The sequence below is a fragment of the Nycticebus coucang genome, chromosome 11, assembly GCF_027406575.1.
Source record: "Nycticebus coucang isolate mNycCou1 chromosome 11, mNycCou1.pri, whole genome shotgun sequence".
Classification (NCBI taxonomy): domain Eukaryota; kingdom Metazoa; phylum Chordata; class Mammalia; order Primates; family Lorisidae; genus Nycticebus; species Nycticebus coucang.
In genome coordinates this window covers 121,699,790-121,718,228 of record NC_069790.1, presented here as the reverse complement: position 1 = coordinate 121,718,228, position 18,439 = coordinate 121,699,790, and the positions used below count along the sequence as shown (strand labels likewise).

General features: G+C 43.2%; 1 protein-coding gene across 12 annotated transcripts in view; it reads right to left on the bottom strand.

Annotated features, from left to right (window-relative positions):
• GALNTL5 (polypeptide N-acetylgalactosaminyltransferase like 5) overlaps positions 1-14,011 on the bottom strand; it is a 75,917-nt gene extending 61,906 nt beyond the window's left edge. For 9 of the 12 annotated variants that reach the window (XM_053608681.1, XM_053608677.1, XM_053608678.1 and 6 more), the window contains exon 1: positions 13,773-14,011. The gene's annotated coding sequence lies outside the window, so the exon portion shown is untranslated. Of the gene's footprint in view, positions 1-12,325; positions 12,414-13,772 lie in introns of all 12 variants that reach the window. The other 3 variants (XM_053608672.1, XM_053608675.1, XM_053608671.1) reach the window with 2 other exon arrangements.
• Between the last annotated feature and the right edge of the window lie 4,428 nt (positions 14,012-18,439).

The window sequence follows — 18,439 nt, the reverse complement described above, 5'->3', positions numbered from 1 at the left end:
AGCCATTGCACTCTAGCCCAAGCATCAAAGTGACACACTGTCTCCAAAAAGAAAAAAAAAAAAAGGAGGCTCGGAGAGCAAGATGGCAGCCGAGTAACAGCTTCCTTGCATCTGGTGGGATCTGCCTATCATCACCCCTGTGAGGATACAGAGAGTCAGTGAGAGACTTCTGGACCCCAAGAGGAGGGCTACAACAGTGAAAAACAGGCAAGTGGTTGCGTGTGTTCAATCTGTCTAAACCCGCCTGCAACTGTAAGTTCGGTAGCAGCGAAACTGCAAACCAGAAAGGCCTTACCTGTGAACTGTTTTGGTGTCTTTGGACTTGGCACTCAGTTGAACTGCCTTGGGGAGAGCCTGAGCAGGAATGTGGAGAACTTTGGCTGTTGTCTAGGGCCCCAGTCTGAGCCACTGAGCCAGACGGAGCTAATAGTGTTTGGCTGTGAGCCACAGGGAGCCATTGTGAGCGATCTGCCCTGGCAAGCTCTGCCCTCAGGGTCGCAGAGCTAGAATCGGGTGGGAGCTGGTAACCCAGCGACCGATTAGCCTAAGGGTGGGGTCTGAGCTACCTTGCAGCCCTAACCCTCAGGGGCAGAGTGAGACCGGTTTTGGCACACTGGTTAAGTGAATAGCCACTTCAGCAGTGATTCCAGCAACAAGCACTTTCCTGGGAAAGCTTCTGCTCAGCAAGTTTACAAGTTCAAAGTGCCTTTTAAGTGGGCTGAAGGGAGATTTAGGGTCTCTACCTGCTGGGGTTTGAAAAATCAGCAGCCTCCAGTCATATCAGAACTGTGATTGACATCTCATACCCCAGAAGACCACATGTTGCCCAGACAATATTCAACAACATATACATACTGCTTTGTTTTTGGTTGTGTTTTTTTTTTTTTTGGTTTGTTTTTTTGTTTATTTTGATGTTGTTGATGTTTTTTTGTTTTTTAATTTCAACCTTTTCTGTACAGATCTTTTTTCTTTCTCAATTTTTCTAGTTTAATTATAATTTCCCATTGCTGCCTTTTTTAATAACTAGAACTTCATTTTTGCTAGTGTTTCTACTGCTATTATTTGGTTTTTCACCCAATATTATCCCGTAAAGTTTTCTGTTTGCTTATTTGGTTTGATTTATAGCATTTTTGTTTTTCCTCTCTACTTGGTGGAGGTGGGGTACTGTGTCTGATCAGGTTAGCAAAGAGCTGCTGACCTCAAGGGAACGACCCAACTGTGCACCCCCAGAAGGTGGTTTTTTTAAGGTTGTGTCAAACTACCCTACTGTACACCTATATTGCTCTGTCTCCCTCTTTCTGTGCCTCTCTTCTTTTCGTCAATATTCCTTTTACCCACCCCCTCTCCTTTCTCTATTTTTTTTTTCTTTTCACTCGGTCCTCCTTTTTTTCATCCCTTTCTTGCTCTTCAACCTTCTCACCCTTCTGGTCCTGTACCAAAAGGACTCATCTAACCCTTAATCCACAGGCACGAGAACTTAAAGAGCAAGAGGAAGTGAAAGGAAAATTAGGGCAAGGAAACAGATAAAAGAAATCACTCATGAGGAAGAATCAGCAGAAAACTCAAAGCAAAATGAAGAACCAGTCCAGAACAACCCCACCAAGGGATCATGAGGTAGCTACTGCAGAGGATTCCACCTATAAAGAAATGTTAGGAATGACGGAAAGGGAATTTAGAATACACATGATGAAAACAATGAAAGAAATGATGGAAACAATGAAGGAAACTGCTAATAAAGTGGAAAATAACCAAAAGGAAATCCAAAAACAGAATCAAATAAGAGATGAACAATATGAAGAATATAAAAAGGATATAGCAGACCTGAAGGAACTAAAACAGTCAATTAGGGAACTTAAAGATGCAATGGAAAGTATCAGTAACAGGTTAGACCATGCAGAAGAAAGAATTTCAGAGGTAGAAGACAAAGTTCTTGAGATAACTCAGATAGTAAAAGAGGCAGAAAAGAAGAGAGAGAAAGCAGAACGTTCACTGTCAGAATTATGGGACTTTATGAAGTGTTCCAACATACGAGTTATAGGAATCCGAGAAGGGGAAGAAGAATGCCCCAGAGGAATGGAAGCCATACTAGAGAATATTATAAAAGAAAATTTCCCAAATATCACCAAAGATTCTGACACACTGCTTTCAGAGGGATATCGAACCCCAGGTTGCCTCAACTCTAACCGAGCTTCTCCAAGACACATTGTGATGAACCTGTCCAAAGTCAAGACAAAAGAAAAGATTCTGCAAGCTGCCAGGAGTAAGCGCCAGTTGACCTACAGGGGCAAATCCATCAGAGTGATGGCAGACTTCTCTAATGAAACTTTCCAAGCAAGAAGACAATGGTCATCTACATTTAATCTACTTAAACAGAACAATTTCCAGCCCAGAATTCTGTACCCTGCTAAGCTAAGCATAAAAATTGATGGAGAAATCAAATCATTTACGGATATTCAAACACTGAGAAAATTTGCCACAACAAGACCAGCTCTACAGGAAATACTTCAACCTGTTCTGCACACTGACCACCACAATGGATCAGCAGCAAAGTAAGAACTCAGAAATTAAAGGACAGAACCAAACCTCCACACTGATGCAAAAGATAAAACTAAGCAATGGACTCTCACAAAATAAGATGAATAGAATACTACCACACTTATCAATTATCTCAATAAATGTTAAAGGCTTGAATTCCCCACTGAAGAGACATAGATTGGCTGACTGGATTAAAAAACACAAGCCATCCATTTGCTGTCTGCAAGAAACACACCTGGCTTCAAAAGACAAATTAAAGCTCTGAGTCAAGGGTTGGAAGACAATTTTTCAGGCAAATGGAATTCAGAAGAAAAGAGGAGTTGCAATCCTACTTGCAGATTCATGTGGATTTAAAGGAACTAAAGTCAAAAAAGACAAAGATGGTCACTTTATATTGGTCAAGGGAAAAATACAACAAGAAGACATTTCAATTCTAAATATTTGTGCACCCAATTTAAATGCTCCCAGATTCTTGAAACAGACCTTACTCAGTCTGAGCAATATGATATCTGATAATACCATAATAACAGGGGACTTTAATACTCCTCTTACAGAGCTGGACAGATCCTCTAAACAGAAATTAAACAAAGATATAAGAGATTTAAATGAGACCCTAGAACAACTGTGCTTGATAGACGCATATAGAACACTCCATCCCAAAGATAAAGAATATACATTCTTCTCATCACCCCATGGAACATTCTCCAAAATTGATCATATCCTGGGACACAAAACAAATATGAACAGAATCAAAAGAATTGAAATTTTACCTTGTATCTTCTCAGACCATAAGGCACTAAAGGTGGAACTCAACTCTAACAAAAACGCTCAACCCCACACAAAGGCATGGAAATTAAACAATCTTCTGTTGAATAACAGATGGGTGCAGGAAGAAATAAAACAGGAAATCATTAACTTCCTTGAGCATAACAACAATGAAGACACAAGCTACCAAAACCTGTGGGATACTGCAAAAGCAGTTTTGAGAGGAAAATTCATCGCTTTAGATGCCTACATTTGAAAAACAGAAAGAGAGTGCATCAACAATCTCACAAGCCACTTTATGGAATTGGAAAAAGAAGAACAATCTAAGCCTAAACTCAGTAGAAGAAAAGAAATATCCAAAATCAAATCAGAGATCAATGAAATCGAAAACAAAAGAATCATTCAGAAAATTAATGATACAAGAAATTGGTTTTTTGAAAAAATAAATAAAATAGATAAACCATTGGCCAGGCTAACGAGAAATAGAAAAGTAAAATCTCTAGTAACCTCAATCAGAAATGATAAAGGGGAAATAACAACTGATCCCACAGAGATACAAGAGATCATCTCTGAATACTACCAGAAACTCTATGCCCAGAAATTTGACAATGTGAAGGAAATGGATTAATATTTGGAATCACACCCTCTCCCTAGACTTACCCAGGAAGAAATAGAGCTCCTAAACAGACCAATTTCAAGCACTGAGATCAAAGAAACAGTAAAAACTCTTCCAACCAAAAAATGCCCTGGTCCAGATGGCTTCACACCAGAATTCTATCAAACCTTCAAGGAAGAGCTTATTCCTGTACTGCAGAAATTATTCCAAAAAATTGAGGAAGAAAGAATCCTCCCCAACACATTCTATGAAGCGAACATCAACCTGATACCAAAACCAGGAAAAGACCCAAACAAAAAGGAGAATTTCACACCAATCTCACTCATGAATATAGATGCAAAAATTCTCAACAAAATCCTAGCCAATAGATTACAGCTTATCATCAAAAAAGTCATTCATCATGATCAAATAGGCTTCATCACAGGGATGTAAGGCTGGTTTAACCTATGCAAGTCCATAAACATTATCCACCATATTAACAGAGGCAAAAATAAAGATCACATGATCCTCTCAATAGATGCAGAAAAAGCATTTGATAAAATCCAGCATCCTTTTCTAATTAGAACACTGAAGAGTATAGGCATAAGTGGCACATTTCTAAAACTGATTGAAGCTATCTATGACAAACCCACAGCTAATATTTCCTGAATGGAGTAAAACTGAAAGCTTTTCCTCTTAGAACTGGAACCAGACAAGGTTGTCCTCTGTCACCTTTACTATTCAACATAGTGCTGGAAGTTCTAGCCAGTACAATTAGGCAAGACAAGGAAATAAAGGGAATCCAAATGGGAGCAGAGGAGGTCAAACTCTCCCTCTTTGCTGATGACATGATCTTATACTTAGAGAACCCCAAAGACTCAACCACAAGACTCCTAGAAGTCATCAAAAAATACAGTAATGTTTCAGGATATAAAATCAATGTCCACAAGTCAGTAGCCTTTGTATACACCAATAACAGTCAAGATGAGAAGCTAATTAAGGACACAACTCCCTTCACCATAGTTTCAAAGAAAATGAAATACCTAGGAATATACCTAACAAAGGAGGTGAAGGACCTCTATAAAGAAAATTATGAAATCCTCAGAAAGGGAATAGCAGAGGATATTAACAAATGGAAGAACATACCATGCTCATGGATGGGAAGAATCAACATTGTTAAAATGTCTATACTTCCCAAAGCAATCTACCTATTCAATGCCATTCCTATCAAAATACCAACCTCGTACTTTCAAGATTTGGAGAAAATGATTCTGCATTTTGTATGGAACTGGAAAAAACCCTGAATAGCTCAGGCAGTTCTTAGTAATAAAAACAAAGCTGGGGGCATCAGCATACCAGATTTCAGTCTGTACTACAAAGCCATAGTGCTCAAGACAGCATGGTACTGGCACAAAAACAGAGACATAGACACTTGGAATCAAATTGAAAACCAAGAAATGAAACTAACATCTTACAACCACCTAATCTTCGATAAACCAAACAAGAACATACCTTGGGGGAAAGACTCTCTATTCAATAAATGGTGTTGGGAGAACTGGATGTCTACATGTAAAAGACTGAAACTGGACCCACACCTTTCCCCACTCACAAAAATTGATTCAAAATGGATAAAGGACTTAAATTTAAGGCATGAAACAATAAAAATCCTCAAAGAAAGCATAGGAAAAACACTGGAAGATATTGGCCTGGGGAAAGTCTTCATGAAGAAGACTGCCATGGCAATTGCAACAACAACAAAAATAAACACATGGGACTTCATTAAACTGAAAAGCTTCTGTACAGCTAAGGAGACAATAACCAAAGCAAAGAGACAACCTACACAATGGGAAAGGATATTTGCATATTTTGAATCAGACAAAAGCTTGATAACCAGGATCTATAGAGAACTCAAATTAATCCACATGAAAAAAGCCAACAATCCCATATATCAATGGGCAAGAGACATGAATAGAACCTTCTCTAAAGATGACAGACGAATGGCTAACAAACACATGAAAAAATGTTCATCATCTCTATATATTAGAGAAATGCAAATCAAAACAACTCTGAGATACCATCTAACCCCAGTGAGAATGGCCCACATCACAAAATCTCAAAACTGCAGATGCTGGCGTGGATGTGGAGAGAAGGGAACACTTTTACACTGCTGGTGGGACTGCAAACTAGTACAACCTTTCTGGAAGGAAGTATGGAGAAACATCAAAGCACTCAAGCTAGACCTCCCATTTGATCCTGCAATCCCATTACTGGGAATCTACCCAGAAGGAAAAAAATTCTTTTATCATAAGGACACTTGTACTAGACTGTTTATTGAAGCTCAATTTACAATCGCCAAAATGTGGAAATAGCCTAAATGCCCACCAACCCAGGAATGGATTAACAAGCTGTGGTATATGTATACCATGGAATAGTATTCAGCTATTTAAAAAAAATGGAAACTTGGGCGGTGCCTGTGGCTCAGTCGGTAGGGCGCCGGCCCCATATACCGAGGGTGGCGGGTTCAAACTCGGCCCCAGCTGAACTGCAACAAAAAAATAGCCGGGCGTTGTGGTGGGCGCCTGTAGTCCCAGCTGCTCGGGAGGCTGAGGCAGGAGAATCGCTTGAGCCCAGGAATTGGAGGTTGCTGTGAGCTGTGTGATGCCACAGCACTCTACCGAGGGCCATAAAGTGAGACTCTGTCTCTACAAAAAAAAAAAAAAAAAAATGGAAACTTTACATCCTTCGTATTAACCTGGATGGAAGTGGAAGACATTATTCTTAGTAAAGCATCACAAGAATGGAGAAGCATGAATCCTATGTACTCAATTTTGATATGAGGACAATTAATGACAAGGTTATGGGGGGGAGGAAAAGCAGAAAGAGGGATGGAGGGAGGGGGGTGGGGCCTTGGTGTGTGTCACACTTTATGGGGGCAAGACATGATTGAAAGAGGGACTTTACCTAACAATTGCAATCAGTGTAACCTGGCTTATTGTACCCTCAATGAATTCCCAACAATAAAAAAAAAAAAAGAAAAAGAAAAAGTCATTCCTTTTTGCTTTTTGTTTAAGGGGTTCTTCTCCACCCTTGGATCACAAAGAACTTCACATGCATTTTATTCTAGTAACTTATTTTACTGTTCATAGTCAGTACTGAATCCATTTGAGTGTGAGGTTGGGTTTTCGTCCTATGCACTGAAACACCTTTCAAATACCTACGTATAACTCATTCTTCCCCCACTAATTTCTGGGCTGCCTTTGTATAATAGGTCTCTCTCTGAGGTCCCTATTGTGTCCCTATTCTGGTCTCTTTGTCTGTTCTTGGTTTTGTATTGCATCTTAATTCCTAGTTGGGCAAGTTGGACTCAGAGTTCCATGAATCTTGGTTTTTCTATAATACATTTAAGTAAGTTTTTCAAAGTCCTTAATAGGATGGTTAAAATTCTGAGGTGGAATGTGAGAAGCAAAGGCATTCTAAGTGAGGAAATGACAGGCTCAAAGGTGGAAGAATATGACCCATGAGTCAAGGCCAAAGCACATCAGACCCATTTTTGATAACGCTAAAGGTATCCGGGTGTCTCAATGTCACGGACTCCTTTCCCTCACACAGTTTAACAAGATCAAGGTATCAAACATAGTTTTCAGTGCACAAAAGCACACATGATGACTTTTATCCTCTGATTCATGCTAAGAAAGCGACCTGCTTTATCAGCTATGCTGATAAAGGGAGGCTAAGGTGCTTTTTTTTTATGTGCTTTTTACAAAGCAGTTTCACTTCCGTATCAACTTTTTTTGCTTCCTCTCGACTTCCTGTAATACTTGTTAACTTTCACTTCTGGTTTGCTCTGATTACTCTATTTTAGAAGCCATTTCCTTTTCGAGCACAGTAAACATGAACAGCTCTAAGATAAGCCTCTACGACTTTGTCTTAGTAAAAGCACTGCAAACACTCTAGTACTTTTCTTCTCTAATTCATGTTGATATTCAGTGTTAGGTGAATGTCTGCTTAACTCCTCTCACTTAAGAATAAAGGGGCAGGAGAAGCAAAGTGTCCTGGTCACAGGAGGCTCTGGTCAAATCAGAGCAAAATCATTCCACTCATTTATCAGCTCTTCCCCGCCCCTCTGTCCTGCCTGCCAGATTTAGGTCAGCTGTTCCCAGTACAGGGTGGAGCGGGCTTACGCTCCTGCACTATCATAAAACACTCACCGAGTTTGAGTAATTGAAAGGACAACTAATACATGTTTTAAAATTAATCAATATAAAGTTTTCCAATGCTATTTTCTGACACTTGAAATCTTTTTTTCAAGGTCTCTAGATACCTTTAATTTCCAACTCTCACTCCATTCCCACCTGTTCATTTTATTCTTTTTCTTTATATATACATTAATGTCAAATATACTTTTAATGTTAATCTACACTTTTGTGTGTATAATTATTTTCATAATTAAAAATATTAACTGGCTTGTTTCTCCTTTCTTCTTATTTCCGTTCACTCTCAGCAGCCAGGCTTCCAGGCTTCTCTGGGGAGGTGTGTCTCCTGCAGCCCAGCACTTTGCGGGTGGTCCTGAAGGACCTTTACAGCCCTGTGGGTCACATGGGCGGGGCAGCCTTGGTTTCAGTTCCCGTTCTGCTGTGGCACCTTATCCTTGCCTTAGGCAGACTCCTGGACTCCTCTGCTTCTCTGCAAAACGAGCTTGTCAATGCCTCCTTCCCAAGGTCATTGTCATATTTAAACAAGAAAGTCTGTGCCATCCATGTAACCTGGTATGTGGCACATAGTAGGGGCTCAGCGAAGGGAGGCTGTTGCTTCTTCCAGCTGTCTGCCTGGTAGGAGAGCAGAGGTCAGGGAGGGACGTGAACAACTCTGAGTGACGGTGGGGCAGAAAGGCATTACAGTCCTTTGTGACCACCTTGGTAATAGACAGTGAAGTTGAAGAAGCAAAACATAATGACCTAGAAGTCCACTCTTAGGATGCACCCGAGAGAGATTCCCACATCCACACTGGAGGCAAACCCAAGAATGTTCATCACAGCACCATTTGTTAGGAGGAAAATTTGAAACAACCTAAATGTCCCAGAAGAAGAGAATTGGAAAATATACTGTGCCTTTGCACAATCAATGGCACACAGACGAGGCAAATGACTGAAATAGAACCAAAGAATAAACTTCCAAAAGTATAACATTGAGGGAGAAAAGCAGATTGCAAAAGAATTCATGCAGGGAGATACCACCCTCATGAAGTTTAAAACAAATAGAACAGAAGTTTGGAGCGCATCGCCACACAGATAGGTAGAGAAGCATAAAAATATGTCCGGGAGTTATACATGTAGAATCAGAATAGTAGCTGCCTTGACTGTTTTGCTTTCTTTTCTTTCTTTTTGGCAGTTTTGGCCAGGGCTGTGCTTGAACCCACCACCCCGGGTATATAGGGCTGGTGCCCTACTCTTTGAGCCACAGGCGCGACCCCCTGTTTTATGTTCTTAAAGGATCTAAAATAAATATGGGGCAAAATGTTAAGATTCGACACAGCTAGCTTCTGAGTGCACAGCTATTTTTATACTATTCTCTATACACATTTTATAAGCTTGTAATATTTCATAAGAAAAGTAATCAAAGGTCCTATTCAATAGGAAATCAATTCCTTACAACCTACAGTATGCTTCATCATAGCTATCACAAATAATTAGTGTATTTTCTTTCATAGATGGCCCACAAGAGGGGGATCTAGAACAACTCAGCAACGAAATGTACAGAATAACAAGAAAAACAGCATTCTAGGAAGCTTTGCTAGGAGCAAAACCAGGTGGTGCCAGCACCTGCTATGGGCCCGAGAGAGGGCACAAAACAGTGTGGAATGATAAACTGAATTGTGTTTAAAAAATACAACTTAATCAGTTGTTTGAGGAGTAAATACATAGTATTACGCAGCGGTGAGAGGAAATGGAGTGGAGATGGGAGGCCCATAGGCGTTACTTGGCACCTGCAGTGGGTGCTCTGGTCGGCTCCCCTGGGTGGCTTCCTAGGACACTGTTTCTTGTTATACTATACGTTTGGTTCTCCAAAATTCTCAGAAAAGGGCTGCCAGTGGCTCAATTCACTAGTAAAGGGTTTCTATTACACAATCGTTTATTAAAATAAACAGGAACTGAGAGTTAGCTTTTGTCCAAATGTCAGAAAAATGCCCAAAGAGGAGGGGTGGTGTTCTGATACTTTTGGAGACTGGACTTCCTTTTGAGGATTGGGGGTCTTCTCTCAAGACCTAATTAAACAGAAACCAGGAGTGAGTCTTTTAAAATAGCAGCTTCCACCTCTCTCTGGCATCCTTTGAAAGAACCATGATGATCTGGCCATTCGAGGATCTCTTTCTCTCTGTAATGTAGTTCACAGGAAATAAAGCACAGACTTTGATCTAAGAGGGGTAGGTGTGAATTATGGTTTCACTGCCTACTAATTACATGGCTTTGGGCAAGTTAATTACCATCATTAAGCCTCAGTTTCCTTCCTTTGTAAAATTAGGATGAATATTATCTTTTATCGTGCGCCAGTCTTTCTAAGTATGAAATAAAGACTAGTAGAGCGGCTCTTTCATTGATTCATTCTTAACAACTTTATACACTTCATAAATGTTAGTTTCTTTTTCCCTTCCCCTAACCCAGGGAGAAAGGTAGCAGTTTCACTACTATCCTGTAGAAGAGGTACCTTTTCGGGTGGCACCTGTGGCTCAGTGATTAGGGCACTGGCCCCATATACCAAGGGTGGCAGCCCCGGCCCCGGTCAAACTTCCCCCCCAAAATAGCCAGACGTTGTGGCGGGCACCTGTAATCCCAGCTACTCAGGAGGCTGAGGCAAGAGAATCAATCGCCTAAACCCAAGAGCTGGAGGTTGCTGTGAACTGTGATGCCACCGTACTCCATGGAGGGCGATAAAGTGAGACTCTGTCTCTAAAAAAAAAAGAAAAAAAAAGAAAGAAAGAAAGCGATGCCTTTTCCATTTATATTGGTGCCCACATCATTAAGATTATTTAGAAAAAGGTATTTATGTGTATATGCAAATATGTGTGTAGGTCTGTGTATGTTTCTATACATATATTATATTATAGCTTCTTGGCCTTCTGGCTAAGATCAACTGCATGTATTTGTATTATATTAATTACGTATTAGATCATATTATATTAATTATAATCTGGTCTCCAAAAAGGATTTGCAGAAGTTAAGAAAAAACAACAGCATAGTTAAAAATTGCACCATAATTTAAATGTTTTTATACTTTGCTAGTGGGAGTGCCAATTAATATAATGTTTCTGAAGTGCATTTTATTATTATTATTATTTAAGACAGATTCTCCCTCAGTTGCCCTGGGTAGAGTGCCATGGCGTCATAGGTCGAATCAACCTCAAACTCTTGGACTCAAGCTTCCTGAGTAGTTGGGACTACAGGCGCCCACCACAATGCCTGGCTGGTTTTTCTATTTTTAGTAGGGACCGGTTGTCTTTTTGCTCAGACTGGTCTTGAACTCTTGAGCTCAGGTGAACCACCCGCCTGAGTTTCCCAGAGTGGTAGGATTACTCTAACCCATTGTATTATTTCCAGAGTGTTGAAATGTTTAAATATTCTGACCACTTATAGACATTTATTCTAAATAAATATTAAGATTTAAAGAAAGATTGTGTTTTAAAAGAATTTATTGTAGCCATTATTTTAACAGCAAAATTTGGAAACTGCCCATGTGCTCAACGGTGAAGAGAAAAAGAAAATGAATCATTGGAAGTGACAGAATATTAAGAGAACAATCAGGACACCGATTGTGTATATGGTATGACTTCATTAGATAACGGCATGGCAGTGAACATGCCCAGGGAAAAGATTGGACATAAATATGCCAAAATGTCGCCAGTTATGGTGAAATTAATAAGTGACGATTTTTGTGTGTGATCCAGTAACTTTCAAAAAATATAGACATCATGTCAAAACAACAAAAATAGCTTCTGTAAGAGAGGCAAGAATACATCAATGCCTTCCCAAGTGTCAAGCCCCACAGCCTGTTTCAGATGCCATCTTGTTTGATTTTACCGCAGGATTGGATGCTGTTACCCATCACTACGCTCAGATATTCTTTGGTTTTGAGTCCGTGAGAGAGGGCTGTGACAGATTGGCAAAGCCCACCACTGCACAGAAGGCCAGAGAGGGGACAGGTACTGCATATTTGCCATCCTTGTTCCAGCTGCTCATCTCTCATAACCCCACCCATTCCCTTATCAGCACGTCGTGTTGGTGCTGGTGATTCAAGCCTACATTCCGGTATCTTTCCTTCTCTCTTCCCATACCCATCTCGTCAAGTTTATATGAGGTCTGACAATTAAGTTCGCAAACCACCACCATGCTGTTATGTTGGCAGCAGTGTACAAATAACTTGGTAAGGTTTTATAACCTTGGTGTATCGTTGTCTCACAGCTGGGTTCCTGTCTATGTCTTTTGGTGTCCTGCTGAGTGGCGTTCATTATTGTTGCATTCTTTGTCTGCAAGAATGTCAGGACTTGAATTAGAGCAGTAACAATGCACAAATATTAAATTTCTTGTTGAACTTGGCAAGAGCGGCAGTGAAATCAGGAACATTTTAGTCCAAGTTTATGGGGATAATACTATGAAGAAAATGACAGTGCACAAACGGATTAAACATTTCCCTGGCTTGGCGCCCGTAGCTCAGTGCTTATGGCGCCAGCCACATACATTGGGGCTGGCGGGTTCGAACCTGGCCTGAGCCTGCTAAACAACAATGACAACTACAACAATAACAAAAAAATATCTGGGCATTGTGGTGAGCGCTTGTAGTCCCAGCTACATGGGAGAGTGAGGCAAGAGAATCACTTAAGCTCAAGAGTTTGAGGTTGCTGTGATCTGTGACACCACGGCACTCTACCAAGGGTGTCTCAAAAAAAATTTTTTTTTTTCCTGAGGGGAAAGAAAGCACCACTGATGAAGAGAGGTCAGGGCAGCCAATAACCAACAGAACTGACAAAAACATTGTGAAAATTTGTTAAACTGTGACCAGAATCATTGGTTAACTGTGAGAAGCAGAACAGACCAAGTAAGTAAACAATCCATAGAGAAACAGGAAAACTCTTAGCTGAAAATCTTGGCATGAGAAAGGTGTATGCAAAATGGTCCTGAAGGAGCTCATTGGTGAACACTGTCTGTGAGGGAGATTTTCAGCACATAAACAAATAACTGTATTGAATACCCTCTCTATTCACCAGATCTGGCCCCCAGTGACTTTTTTCTTTACTAGACGATAAAGGAAATATTGAAAGAAAGACATTTGGATAACGTTCAGGACATCAAGGGTAACACAATGACAGCTCTGAGTTCCAAAATTACTTTGAAGTGCGGACTAGACACTGGTTCCTGTGCAGAGCTTCCCAAGGGAAGTACTTTGAAGGTGACCTTAATGAGACTCAGCAGTGAAGTAGGCAGCCCTTCATCTAGGATGAGTTGGAGAGCTTACTTACCAGACATCCTATATTCTTGCTATCAGGCATTTTGAACTTTACGGATGTGAACTGAACTCATTTTTGTCTCCCTTCTCTCTTCCCACTTGGACCCTATCCCTTTCTCTAATCCCCCATCAATCTGGTTTTCAAGGGTGAAAACCTTGGCACCATTCTGAACATTTTCCTCTCCTTATTCCTCCCCCAGTCCAATGAGTCATGCCACCCCGCAGGCACTACTTCAGGAATGGCACTCAGACAGAGCTCCCTGTGCCGGCCTGTGTCACCTTCCATCCCGACTACCGTAGAAAGTTGACACCCAAGGGACTGTAACCAACTGGTCAACATATGGAGGTGGTCAACAAAAGGAAATGGGCCTACTGTACTCACACGTACACGTGGTGCATGTCCAGTCTCGGAAAATTAGGTCACCTTAAGGAGTGGTCAGTTAAGGAGGTTCCACTGTATTTCCACAGCCCCCCTTAGGGGCTGCTCCCTGTTAATTTCATCCTCCGCTCTATTTGTCGGGATTTCCTTCCCAGAAACCACGCGGACACCCACTACCGTATCTACAGGCCTCCTTTGCCTGCAGACAGAGGGCGGCCGTCGGTAGCCAGTCCTCCCCTGCCCCCGCCTCCGAGCTCGCCTCACCCCGGCAGCCTGCCCAGGACCACGCGGCCTGCCCCGCCCCTCCCTGCGCCAACCGCTTGCTGTGTCCAGCCCGGCTTGAGCCCCACCCCCGCCACCTACCCGGCCCCGCCCCGCCCAGCCACACCTCCCGGCCCGGCCCCGCCCCGCCTGCCAGGCCCCGCCCCGACAGACCCGCCCCCGCCTGCCCCGCCTGCCCCGCCTGCCCCACCTGCCCCGCCCCGCCCCACCCCGCCCCGCCTGCCCCACCTGCCCCGCCCCGCTCCGCTCCGCGCTCCACCTGCCTCCCCCACCCCTGCGCCAGCTCCTGCTCAGCCTCGCCTTCCCATCCCGGCCATGCCCCACCCTTCTTTCAAGATCCAGGTCAGCTGTCCCTTCTCTGCCACGCCTCCCGAGGCTCAGAGTTGGCGGTCTGGCTTCTGTTCTGCGCCGGGTTCTGCCTCCCAGGGACAGCACCCGCGTCTCGGCCACCTCGGGAGCCCACGGGGCTGAAAGGCAGCTCCTTAATGAATTTTCCTGAATTAATGAATGAAAACAGAGGGGATTAGTTACTTTCATCGGGAACCAAGAAAGACGCTCTTGTCTGTGAGCTAATGCTTTATAAACATGCTATTCCTGGTAGCTACGACAAATGGGGAGCAGAAAAGACTATACCAGTCCCATTGTCTGTTCCCGTTTGAGTTCTTTCGGAGAAAGAAGTGTTTTTGGCCGTAAATTGTAGCGACGTTTGCTCATGTGGGTCCTCCTGGCTAACAGCCCCTTCTTCAGCTCCCCAGCTGGTGTGAGGAGGGACAGTCCTGCGGTGTGGGTGATGATTGCAAAGATAACAACGCTGGCTTTTGAGTCTCAGCCGCTGTTGAGAACCAGGGAACCCCAGAGTCCTCCCCCTAACAGGGTGGGGCGCACATGCTCCCAGCTGACTCTCCCACGCTGACCTGGTGCAGTCACCTCACGGTCCCTTCCCATTTCCTGCGCCCACCCCTTCTGAGATGGCCACATTGCTCTAGCTCAGAATTGCACCGCTGGTGTAGAATTACATCATTTTTATTGTAATAATACTTACTTTACAGTATTTACTCCTTGTACTTACTCAACTAGGGAAACAAATTTACAAACTAAATTTCAAGATTTATAGAGCCGCATTAATTTAATGTGAAGGATGATGCCCTTGGCAGAAACAAAATCTCTAATGTTTGTTTTCATAGAAAAAAATTATGCGGTCTTAGGTGTGGTTTAATATTTAATCTGCTTTAGTATTTTTGGCTTTGATAATAATGTAGAGAATGCATTTTCTTATCAGTATGTTGTACAAAATGTCATGATTAACATAGGGCTTTGTTAGCTGGTTGATTCATCACACCTCATATTAACCAAATTTTGCTAGCAAGCAATCTGAAATGCCAGTTTAAACGGGATGTTATTTCAAACTGTAAAACTGTTGCTTACACACATTTAGCAGTGGGGCAGTGTTGAAATCTACAATCAAGAAATATCTAATTCAATACTGCCAGGCTCAGGAAAATGAATTAAATGCCAAAATTGGTTATTAATGCCTGCGGAAAGAAAAAAAAATAGGCCGTTGAAGGAAATCAGTGCCTGATGGAAATGATGTACTTGTGCAATTTCTAGAATGATCTGACCATAACTCAGATTTTCTAATTGTTGCTTTTGCTTTACCCTTAAATATCCACATTGCAGTTTAACCCGGGTTTGCTCAGGGACACTTTTAGTGTCATTGGCTTTACTTGCTGCAAAGCTTTATTCGTGCTTCTTTCTCGTTAGCTTGTGAATAATAAAAAGTGCTCCACTACATTGCTCCACTACAGTGCACTGAAGTCACAGTGTACAGTGTTAATAATTTAAGAACGTGATGCTTTAAATATGAAAACAGCACTCAATTGCAAACTATCACTGGGAAAGTATAATTTTATTTTTAAAATTATCAAATAATTTCTCATGACTGTGATATGATTTTTCCTGACTTCTGCATGTCAGGGGACAGTTCCAGGAAGGTGACACAGGCTCATCATCAAATCTGATCCAGTGTCCCCAAATGGAGGGCAGTAGTCCAGTGCCTTCCTGGGGTGTGTCTCTGTACCCTGAGTGCCTGGCCTTGGTGGAGGCACTCCCAGCTTCACCTTCTCCTCTACCCAGTTCTTAGGTGATGGAATAACTGATCTTACTGATCTAAAGGGAAATGCTTTGTGAAACAAAAGGGCAGGCTGACCCACATAGATCCTCCTCCGCAGTGCTGGGCCTCCTCTGCACAGGCAAGGCAAGCTGCATCTTCTTCAGCTCCTGCAGGGAAGGATGTCTGCCCATGTGTGAATCATCTCAGGGACTCACGGCCAATAAAACAAGAAGCTTCCAGCTTCAGGACACAGAACAGCGGAAGGCCCAGCACTGATTTAGTAGAGGCAACAGAGATGCCACAAGATTGCCATGGCAGTGGGGTCAGCCCCTTATCTACTGCACTTCCATGGAAGCTGATTTAATATCCTCAAGTGGAGAATGAATGGAGAGTAACTCCCATCTGGTCATGGTACCCAGGGGGAATGGAGTGATGACTTGGACTGTTCAAGACCTTTCTGTTAAAAGTCTGTGTTCAAGGAATTATCCTCAAAGGAGCTTTCAATCCACACATGGCTTTGACAAAGTCAAATAGGAGTAGCTTTGTGCCTTGATCTCTTGAAATGTGCTAGGCGCTGTGCTAAGCGCTGTAAATGTTGGTTTATCTCCCCATTTAATGATGTTTGAGTATCTATTGCTGCTTAAAAATCATTCCAAATTTCAGTGGCTTAAAACAACAGCCATTCACTTAGCTCCAGGAGTCTGTGGGTTGACTAGATTCAGTGGGACATTCTTCTGTCCCCCATGTTGCCCAAGGCCGTGGCCACCTGAAGGCTGACCTGCAACTGAGCAACTGGCCTGGCTCACTCGGTCTGGGGGCCAGGCAGGGCCAGGTGTAAGGCTGGGCTGAGCTGGGATTCTGGGATGGCCTCCCCCTCTTCTGCACACCTCTCCATAAAGCTTCTTCACTTGGGTTTGCCAGCCAGGCAGCCAGACTTCTTCCACCAAAGCACAAGAGCAGAGGCCACCAGGACTTCTTGTGGCTGGAAGTGGCACAACATCACTCCTGCTGGTTTCTGTTGGTAAGGTGAGTCACAGGGCCAGCCCAGATGCAGAGTGGGAGGGATTACACAGGGGCGTGGAAAATGGGAGGGGGTGAAGCTCACCTAAGGAAACTGAGGCACTGAGAAACACTTGAGTTCATCAAGCTGGTAAGTGGCCAGCATATTGCCAAGATTCAAGAATCAAATTCGGGTCAGCCAAACTTCAAACCTATATCCTCAACTGTTGCTAAACTGGTCATAACCCAGGACACATAAAAAAGAGAGGCAGAGGCTAAACTGCATCATGAAAGCCCCAAACCACCCTGAACTAAGGCTTGCAAATCATACTGAGTCAACTTTTTAAATAGATGTTAGTCATGCTCAGAGAAACAAGGACAAGAAAGAGGCTCCCTGCTTGGGACAGATGGTGAAATTTAACAGATGAAAAAACAGAGCTGCTGAACTCTTATTCGGCTTCTGTTCTATCAAGGATCGTTGTCTTCAAACCATGAAGGGAAGAACAAACATCAGTCCAAGGAGGCCTGTGCTGTGCATTCCACTTTGAGTCAGAAGCCCTGGGGTTTGCTCTGCCCTGCCCTGTCCTGTCCCACTGCTTCAATGCAAGAAAACCTCATTTATCCTCTGAGATCGTGTCCTGCTCTGAGGGGAGATAATAAAAATAAGCCCACGGGTCATTCCGAAGGTCACACAAGCCGATGCTGTGATGATTATAGAGATAGCCCAGATCTAGCACAGAGCTAAGCTCAACCAGTGTTAATTTTGATGGAGGTTGTGCAGCCCTCTGACTTGAACAAATTGTATTTCAGAGTGTCACGCCCTGCCCTGAACCAGAACATAGCTAAGCTCACGCCAGCAGGCCCACGTCTAGTGGGGAGGGTCAGCCTGCTCAAGTGCCTCTCTGGGCAATCTCGGCCTGTGCTGTGGCCCTGAGGGTGGGGCCGCAGCAAGCAGGAGAAGGAGCTCCAGGAGCCCCAAGGGCAGCAGGCAACAGCTCCCGCAGCCTGGCTACAGCGGCACACACCTGTTCCGCCCTGCGCAGCTGTCCTGCCTGAGGGAGAAGACGTATGGCTTCAGCCCCAGGCTTCTCTCCTCCTGCCTGGCGGGGTCGGGGGAGACATGCCACCTTGGTCCCCAGCTTCTCTTCCTGACGGGTAGGGCAGGAAAGGCTGGGCCTGGGAGGAGACATAGCTCCCCGCCCCCCAGCTTCTCTCCTTGATGGGACAGAAGACTAAAGGGGTGTGGTTAGGGGCAGAGAGTAGGAACCATGAGGGCGAA